The 10,284-nt window shown below is 42.5% G+C and overlaps 1 long non-coding RNA gene across 1 annotated transcript; it reads left to right on the top strand.

Moving 5' to 3' along the window:
- The first annotated feature begins 4,760 nt into the window (after window positions 1–4,760).
- Window positions 4,761–6,349, top strand: LOC116966270. The gene is made up of 3 exons (XR_004409958.1): window positions 4,761–4,771; window positions 5,402–5,406; window positions 6,241–6,349. It is a non-coding gene; the product is annotated as an uncharacterized LOC116966270 (long non-coding RNA).
- The last annotated feature ends 3,935 nt before the right edge of the window (window positions 6,350–10,284 follow it).

Raw genomic sequence — 10,284 nt, 5'->3', positions numbered from 1 at the left:
TGACCCTATTAGCTCCTCAGGCAATACGGCCCAGAGTAAGAATTCAGATCCTGCAGAGTCTCAGCTGTGAATCTGTATCCACGCCCTCTTGTGTAGACACCTGGTTGACATCAGTTTAGATAATGGATCAACCCATTTTGTGTATATTCAGACCCAAAACATATTCACAATGTTCCAAAAGTAATGAAGCAGAAACTATCAACCAGAAGTACTCAGATGTTATGGACACGAAATAAAATGTACCCTGGACTTAGACGTGGCACAAATATTTCTCACTGTGTCCCAGTGTCTAATTCAGAATGTTGTCACATCACAGACAGGAGTATTTAATTTTGAAACACGGTGGAGAAAGGAAATTAAAATGTCAATCTTGTCCTTCACAGTGAGAAGCATTAGGATCATCATAGTTCTGGGCTACTTGGTGATTAAACTGGCCGTTGCTCTTGGACTAATTTGCTGCTCGTGGAGGATGAACAGGGTGAGAATTTCATGAGCTTTTCAATATATCAGAAACCAATGGCGGGCTGTCTCTGACATTGAGGAAATGGCTGTTCACAGAACATATTAGAGTGATGACAATCTGTATTTTAGTGTTTTGTATCAAACAGTGCAGCACAGAAATAGTGCGTGGACGTGGCATCGAAGGATGAGAATCTGAAGCAAAGAAGTCGAAGACAAATAGCCGAATGGAAACGTAGCTGAAACGCCAAATAACCGAATGGAAACGTAGCTGAAACACCAAATAGCCGAATGGACACGAAGCTGAAACACCAACGATCCGAATGGCTGCGTCACCTACAAGCCAACTCACCGAATGACCGCTCTGCCGAAAAGTAAAAAATAATGGCTTGTGTGTGAAAATGACCCCCACCCTCCCGTCTCCACCGGCCAGTGATGTGATGGACGCTGGGGGTCTGGAACAATTGCTGACGTCCCAACCCCCGCCAATGTCATGTCCATGATTTGATGTTTCGGCAGAGCGGCCATTCGGTTTATTGGCGTTTCCGCTTCGTATACTTTCGGTTATTTGGCGTTTCGATTTTGTTTCCATTCGGTTATTTGGCTTCGACTTCTCGTCCTTCGATGCCACATCCGGATACCACAGAAATAGGCCCTTTTGGCCCATAATGTCGATGTTGATCATGATGCTAATTTATACTAATTCCTTTTGTCTACTCATGATCCAAATCTCTCCGTTCCCTGCATAATAATGTGCCTATCTAAATAATGTGCCTATCTAAATAATGTGCCTATCTAAATAATGTGCCTATCTATCTAAATAATGTGCCTATCTAAATAATATACCTATCTAAATAATGTGCCTATCTAAATAATGTGCCTATCTATCTAAATAATGTGCCTATCTATCTAAATAATGTGCCTATCTAAATAATGTGCCTATCTAAATAATGTGCCTATTTAAATAATGTGCCTATCTAAATAATGTACCTATCTAAATAATGTGCCTATCTAAATAATGTGCCTATCTAAATAATGTGCCTATCTAAATAATGTGCCTATCTAAATAATGTGCCTATCTAAATAATGTACCTATCTAAATAATGTGCCTATCTAAATAATGTGCCTATCTAAATAATGTACCTATCTAAATAATGTGCCTATCTAAATAATGTGCCTATCTAAATAATGTGCCTATCTAAATAATGTGCCTATCTAAATAGTGCCTATCTAATAATGTGCCAATCTAAAAACCTGCTCATGATCCAAACCTCTCATTCCCTGCAAATTAATGAGCCTATCTAACTATCTAAAAACCTCTTAAACGCCACTCTCAGAGCTGTTTCTACCACAACCCTTCATAAAACTTCATAAATGTTGCATTGTTTCCCCACTCAAATGCAGACGACATCCTGGTAAATCTCTTCTGCATCTTCTCCAAAGCCTTCACATCCATCCTTCAATGGGGCTACAGAACTCCTCGTTCTCCTAATGAGTGTTTATGTTTACATGAAATGGCCATGTAAATGTTCCCAACGTTGTCTACAAACTCCCTCTTAACTATCACTTCCAGCCTATTGTTTATCATTGCAGGATAAACTCTTTATTTTAAACATATTTGTTGCTCTTGTTTGATACAGAGCTGCAGAAATCCACGGGAAGTTACAGGAAATGTCACAAACAATTCAAACGAAGCTGTCACAATGCAGACCCTGAATTCTGACCCAGATCTGAGGGATCAGAATGAATGACCCAGCGCAGAAGAGGCCGTTCAGCCCATCAGGCTCATGTCCAAGGAAATCTGTATTCCTACAAAAATATCGAGACCGAACGGAGACTTTGGAAATAGATTTGTGGGTTTATTGTGCATTTGCTTTGTGCTTGTTTGGTCATCTCTCCGAACTGTCGTAAGTCTGTCTTGTACACAGACCCCAAATTAAGGAGACCTCCCCCCTCCTAATCAAGTCGTGGAGTCTGTCCCAGCCCCATCTCTTTTTTCCAGCTTTCTCCCCCGACTCCATCAGTCCAAAGAAGGGTCCAGACCCGACACGTCACCTGTCCATTCCCCACCAAAGTGCCGGTAGATCTCAGCAGGTCAGCCATCCGTGGTGGGAAACGGATGGAGAAGTATTCCTATTACAAGCTCTCCTTAGCCCTGTCAAGAATGTGGTGTCCATTCGTGGGATAGGATACAAGGTCTGAGCTGACCAGTCATCGACAGCCCCCCTTCCCTTCCCTTCCGTTCCCTCCCCTCATGGGCCATCTCTTTGTCATTCCTCTGTCTTCTTCTCACTGGATGACAAGCAGAACCATCTTGGTTTAACAGTAGATGTATCTTCTTCTCACTGGATGACAAGCAGAACCATCTTGGTTTAACAGTAGATGTATCTTGTTCAAGACAGAACCATCTTGGTTTAACAGTAGATGTATCTTCTTCTCACTGGATGACAAGCAGAACCATCTTTGTTTAACAGTAGATGTATCTTCTCACTGGATGACAAGCAGAACCATCTTGGTTTAACAGTAGATGTATCTTCTTCCTTTTGGCCTTTCGTTTCTGCAGGTACTTACAGCGGAAACAAAACTACTTACCTTAGGTCCTGATCTTCCTTTTGTTTTAGTAAAGGTAAAACCTTTGACAGTTGCGATTGGTTTAGGATCTTGAATATTCCCACAGTGTAAATTTGACATGAACCGTACTTGCTTTTCTATGAAGTTCCCCAGATCTGGAAGCATGGCCTCTCCATTCTCATTTTCCTCTAACAGAACAGCTTTATCTTTTCTCTAAGTCTATAGGACAGTTTTAGAGTGATCATTTTCATATTACTAACAACATTCATTTCTTGCATGTGGTCTAAGAGTGTAGTCATTTCTTTCATACTTGTATAAAATATCGCAAACTCCAGCAATGCTTTCGCATCTTCTGGCTGGATATCTGTCCAAGCGTAGGCCTTCTTCATGGGGATGTCTTTGGATCAGGGAAGTTTAAAGGGACTTTTATGTCGTGTGTCGGCCGGCAGTGAGTGAGCGGTGACTGCGGAGGGTTCAACAGCCCCGACCGACCACGGGTGAACAAAAGGGGAAGATGATTGAATTTTATTGCCTTCCATCACAGTGAGGAATGGGGATTCCACTGTGGCGGATGTTGATGTTAGATTTTATTTTATGTGGCTGTGTGTCTTGTTGCTTTTTACTCAGTGTGGCTGTGTGGTAACTCAAATATCACTGGACCTTAATTGGTGCATGTGACAATACATTCCAGCTTTTTATTTGTATTTATTATTTTTATTAGAAGCAAACATTTCATGTATATCAGTTATACATTGTTAATATTAGCAGTTGTGGATTGGTGCCGCTTCTAGTTTGTTTTTTAAGATAGAAAGTAAGAGAGAAAGGGGAAAAACCCCCACAAATGTCAAGATAAATAAAAGAATGGAATGATTTACTAATAATACATCATTGGAGATAGGTTTGTGGATTATAAAGTATAACTTTCATCTAATCCTGAGTTCAAGCTTCGATTAGGTTCCCGTGCTGGACCGATCTACCCCTTCAAATAGTCAATGAATGGAGACCACATTCTAACAAAAAGTTCTTGTTTGTCCATTAAGACAAATCTGATTCTTTCCGGGTGTAGGGTCTCCGACATTTCCATAATCCACATTTTAATTGTGATAGGGCCTTTCTAAAATTTTAGTATTAATTTTTTCCCAGTTATTATACTGTGGTCAAGAAAGTCTCTTTGGTTTGTTGTGAGTGTTAGACTTTGTTCTGGTATGCCAAGTATTTTTAGTTTTGAATTGGGATCTAATTTAGTATTAATAACCTGAAATTATTCTAAAAATATAAATCCAGAAATGTTTGATTTTTATACAGTTTACAAAAGTATGTGCTGGGTTAGCCTCTAGATGCTGACATTTATCACAGATAGGAGAGATATGTGGGAAAATTCTATTTAGTTTTGCTTTGGAGTAATGTAATCTGTGTAATACTTTAAATTGTATTCAAGCATGTCTGGGATTTAACGAGTATTGATGTATATGTTGTAGACTTTCACCCCAGATATCTTTTGTTATAGGATGGCCTAATTCATTTTCCCATGTGTGTCTATATAATTCCATCGATGGGACCTCGCTGTCTAAGAGGACGTTATAAATATAAGCTATTAATTTTTTTGTATTAGGATGTTTGGTCAAACATTCATCAAGGATTTCTGGTTCCTTAGTCCTATAATCTTGTGTATTAGATTTAACATAATCTCTAAACTGTAGATATCTGAAAAGGTTATTTGAGTGTAAACCGTAGATTTGTTGTAACTCCTGAAATGAGAGAAAAGTGCCTTTCCTATAAAGATGTCGCATCTTTTTAATTCCACAATTTTTCCATTGTGTAAAACCTATATCCAATATGGATGGTTGAAATAAAGGATTGTTTACAATGGGGGTTTACAATACCGAGTGATATATTATCCAATTTTAAAGCCTTTTTTAATTGTTTCCAGATTCGTATACCACTGTGTATTATAGGGTTTTTTGTGCAGTTTTGTGGGAGCAAATATAATCGAACCAATTTCAAAAGGCAAACAGTCTTCCTTTTCCATCCTTAACTAATCTGGTTGCTGATCCATTTCTTCCAGCCAGAAATTCATGTTTTTAATATGGACTGCCCAAAAATAAAACAAAACATTTGGCAAGGCTAAACCTCCATTTGTCTTTGATTTACATACATGTGTTTTGCTTATTCTATGATTTTTATAATCCCAGATGAAGCTTGTAACAATAGAATCGACCTTTTTAAAATAACATTTTGGGAGATATATCGGAATTGATTGAAATAGGTAAAGTAATTGCGGTAAAAAGATCATTTTTATAGCATTAATTCTACCAAACATTGAAATGGGAAGTGTTTTCCAATACTGAATATTCTTATGTAGTTTATTCAGTAAAGGTGGGAAGTTTATTTTAAATAAAGAAGTATATGTCTTAGTTACATAAATTCCTAAATTTTTTAATTTTTCCTTCACTATTTTAAAAGGGCATTATTGTAATGTATGTAAATTGAGTTTTGTTATTGGCATGATTTCGCTTTTATTCCAATTAATTCTATATCCCGAAAACTGACCAAATTGAGTTATTAGATTTAAAAGGTTTGGAATACTAGTTTCTGGCTTTGTAATATATATTAATACATCATCCGCGTATAAAGAGATTTTATTCATTGTGTCTTTAGTATTATACCCGTGTAGGGGTATATGGGCTCTAATGGTTTCTGCTAGTGGTTCAATTGCAAGAGCAAATAATGATGGGGATAGCGGGCATCCTTGTCTACAACCTCTAGAAAGATTAAATTTAGTTGATAACATTTGGTTTGTTAATATTCTAGCTGTTGGGTTAGAATATAAAAGTTTAACCCATGTGCAGTATTTCTCCCCAGTTGAAATGTTTCCATCACCTAAAATAAATATGACCATTCTACCTGGTCAAATGCTTTTTCAGCATCTAACGAAATGATTGCTAGATCTGCATTAGCAATTCTATTTGAGTATATAATATTGAATAGTCTTCTCAGATTATAAAATGAATAACGTTTTGGAATAAAACCTGTTTGGTCGGGGTGTATTAATTTGTTAATCACTAAACTCAATCTATGAGATAGGATTTTGGTTCATATTTTCTGATCAGTATTTAAGAGAGCTATTGCTCTATATGAACCTGGGTCTTCAAGATCCTTATCAGTTTTTGGTATAAGTGTTATTGTGGATTGATTTAAAGTTTCTGGCAGTTTCTGTTGAATGTAGGCGTATTTATACAGCGTTTGTAAGCGTGGAGAGATCAGATCATAATTTTTAAAATAAAATTCAGAACTTAGGCCATCAGGACCTGCGGCCTTTCCGTTTTTTAAACATCTAATTGACTCTTCGATATATTTTACCGTTATTTCAACACCTAGTGATTCTCTCTCTTTGAGATCTAAACCCGTAAGATTACATTTCTGTAGAAATGCTTCCATTCCTGCTGATAGTTCTGTCACTTTAGTTGAGTAATGTGTTTAATAGTATTGTAAGAATTTGTCATTGATATATTTGGGCAGTGTTAATATCTGATCTGATCTAATTTTGTAAACTGTTTTTCCCCGTCTAGTTTACAAAGTTGACGTGCTAATAGTTTTTGTGGTTTATCACCGAATTCAAAATGTAATTGTTTTGTGTGTTGATAAAGTTTTATAACTTGGTCTGAGTCTATTTTATTTACCTTGTGCTACCCCGGGCAACACAATCTTGCACTGTTCTGCACTGGATATAGATATAATTAGATATATATAATTTATTGCCACACAACCAGGGTCGGTGGAATTTGGGTTGTCAGCAGCAGTACAATAATAAAGAACACACAACCACAATAAAACTGTAACACAAACATCCACCACAGCATTCATCACTGTGGTGGAAGGCACAACATTTGGCCAGTCCTCCTCCATTTCCCCCCTGTGGACAGGACCAGAGTCCAGAGTCAGTCCAGGATCGGATCTTCCTCACCGGAGACCGCGGCTTTAAGTTGTTGTAGGCCGCAGGCCGGCGGTCAAGATTTAAAGTCCCCGCCGCAGCCAGAAGCTCCGTAGACTGCAGGGCCGGCGGTCGAAGCTCCCCTCCAGGGGTGATGGTAAGTCCATGCCGGCCCCGCGGTAGAAGTTGGCCGCGGGCCGGGAGTGATGGCTTCTTCTTCCCCCGGGTCTTCCACGAGGGATCCCGGCCTGTAGACGCCGCACCAGCTGGAGCTCTGCAGACCGCGGCTTCAGGCTGCCGGCTGCCCCGGGTCAGCGAAACGGAGCGCTCCCCTCCAGCGAGCCCCAGCGAGGGCTCACCCGCTCCACAACGAGAGTCCACGCTGCGCCCGCCGCTGAAGCCCCGGGCGCGTCTCCGGGAAAGGCCGCGCCGATCCTTGATGTTAGGCCACGGGGGAAGCGACCTGGAATAACTCGCCTCTCCATGGATGAGGCGACCAAAGTGGTTTCCCCCTCACCCCCCCCCCCCCCCCACACCACCCCCCCCCCACACACCGCCCCCACACACACCGCCCCCTACCTCACCACACACCCCCCCCCACACACCACCCCCCCACACACCACCCCCTACCTCACCACCCCCCACACACCACCCCCCCCCCCCACACACCACCCCCCACACAAAACACACGAAGCAACATTAAATACATACTTTAAAACATACTAAAAAATAAAAAAAAGTTGAAAAAACTAACGCGCTGCTGACATGTATTTATTACAGCGTTTGTCACCACTGTATATACACTGTTCTGCACTGGATATTACATTTATTACAGCGTTTGTCACCACTGTATGTACACTGTTCTGTACTGGATATTACATTTATTACAGCGTTTGTCACCACTGTATGTACACTGTTCTGTACTGGATATTACATTTATTACAGCGTTTGTCACCACTGTATGTACACTGTTCTGTACTGGATATTGCATTTATTACAGCATTTATCACCACTGTATGTACACTGTTCTGCACTGGATATTACATTTATTACAGCATTTATCACCACTGTATGTACACTGTTCTACACTGGATATTACATTTATTACAGCGTTTGTCACCACTGTATGTACACTGTTCTGCACTGGATATTACATTTATTACAGCGTTTGTCACCACTGTATGTACACTGTTCTACACTGGATATTACATTTATTACAGCGTTTGTCACCACTGTATGTACACTGTTTGCTCTGGCGGCTGCGTGTGAACGGGAGATTTCATCGCCTCCCGATCGATGTACAGAACAACAAACAAATGAAGCATCTGGAACACAGTTCTCCTGGGTAGCTGCAGGCTGAAGCATCAAACTACTACCCTGTTGAGCCCCGTCAGTCAGTCCCACAGCACAGACACACACAGCAACGCCTATCGAAGCAAGTCCCACATGCCCACCTCTGGCCACTCACCCTCTCTGCCTTTCCCACCCATGCCTTTAGACAGGAGATGAGGAGGAATTTCTGTAGCCGGAGGGTGGTGAATCTGTGGAATTCATTGCCACAGAGGGCGGTGGAGGCCAAGTCACCGGGTATTGTTTAGATTTTAGAGATACTGCACGGAAACAGTCCCTTCGGCCCATCAAGTCATCGTCGACCAGTGATCACCCCGTATACTAGCTCCATCCTACACACATTAGGGACAATGTTACAGAAGCCAATTAACCTACAAACCAGCAGGTCTTTGGAGCATCCGGAGAAAACCCACGCAGGTCATGGGCAGAACGTGCAAACTCCGTACAGACAGCACCAGTATTCAGGATGGAACCCGGGTCTCTGGCGCTGTGAGGCAGCAACTCTACCGCTCCACCATTATATATCATTTCATTTATTACTCACACCAGCAGAGTTGTGCACAAATGGTTCACATTAATAATGTCAATCTGAGGGGCAACTTTTCCACACAGAGGGTGGTGGGTGTATGGAATGAGCTGCCAGAGGAGGTCGTTGAGGCAGGGACTATCTCAACGTTTAAGATACACTTGGATAGGACAGGTTTGGAGGGACATGGGCCAAACGTGGGCAGGTGGGACCGGTGTAGATGGGGCATGTTGGTCGGGGTGGGACTAGTGTAGATGGGGCGTGTTGGTCGGGGTGGGACTAGTGTAGATGGGGCATGTTGGTCGGGGTGGGACTAGTGTAGATGGGGCATGTTGGTCGGGGTGGGACTAGTGTAGATGGGGCATGTTGGTCGGGGTGGGACTAGTGTAGACGGGGCATGTTGGTCGGGGTGGGACTAGTGTAGATGGGGCATGTTGGTCGGGGTGGGACTAGTGTAGATGGGACATGTTGGTCGGGGTGGGACTAGTGTAGACGGGGCATGTTGGTCGGGGTGGGACTAGTGTAGATGGGGTATGTTGGTCGGGGTGGGACTAGTGTAGATGGGGCATGTTGGTCGGGGTGGGACTAGTGTAGATGGGGCATGTTGGTCGGGGTGGGACTAGTGTAGTTGGGGCATGTTGGTCGGGGTGGGACTAGTGTAGATGGGGCATGGTGGTCGGGGTGGGACTAGTGTAGATGGGGCATGTTGGTCGGGGTGGGACTAGTGTAGATGGGGCATGTTGGTCGGGGTGGGACTAGTGTAGACGGGGCATGTTGGTCGGGGTGGGACTAGTGTAGATGGGGCATGTTGGTCGGGGTGGGACTAGTGTAGATGGGGCATGTTGGTCGGGGTGGGACTAGTGTAGATGGGGCATGTTGGTCGGGGTGGGACTAGTGTAGATGGGGCATGTTGGTCGGGGTGGGACTAGTGTAGATGGGGCATGTTGGTCGGGGTGGGACTAGTGTAGATGGGGCATGTTGGCCAATTATTGTCCCACAGACAACTACTGCCCCAGGTGGATGTCATGATGTGTGCAACAAACATTGATTGGCCACTGGTGGGCGAAGGGTTAATGTGGCCATTGGCTTGATTGAAGCTGATTAGAAAATTGTCAGCTGCTGAGTATAAAAGGTGTAGTTGTGGAGTGTCTGAGTGTAGTTGGCCTGGGCTGTGGATGGATGGGAGCTGTGGTCAGTGTAGAGACAGGGAGTCGCCCCTTGTGTCTGATGTGGATCTACATCTCCAGGGCATGAGGTCGGTGAGAACACTATCGCTTTCTACTGAATTGTGTTGCATCTTTGATTAATTCTGCTGACTTTTACTTTCAATTGTTGCCATTTGAAGTGTCCAGGGTTTTTAATGATGATTTTTTTCTGGTGCAACTGGAATTGTGTTGTTTCTGTGCTATGTCTCCAAACTAAAAGGATGTTTCCACTAGTGGGAGAG

The sequence above is a fragment of the Amblyraja radiata genome, chromosome 36 (assembly GCF_010909765.2).
Source record: "Amblyraja radiata isolate CabotCenter1 chromosome 36, sAmbRad1.1.pri, whole genome shotgun sequence".
In the NCBI taxonomy this organism is placed as follows: domain Eukaryota; kingdom Metazoa; phylum Chordata; class Chondrichthyes; order Rajiformes; family Rajidae; genus Amblyraja; species Amblyraja radiata.
The sequence above is the reverse complement of the archived record's forward strand: the minus strand, read 5'-3'. Positions and strand labels throughout refer to the sequence as shown.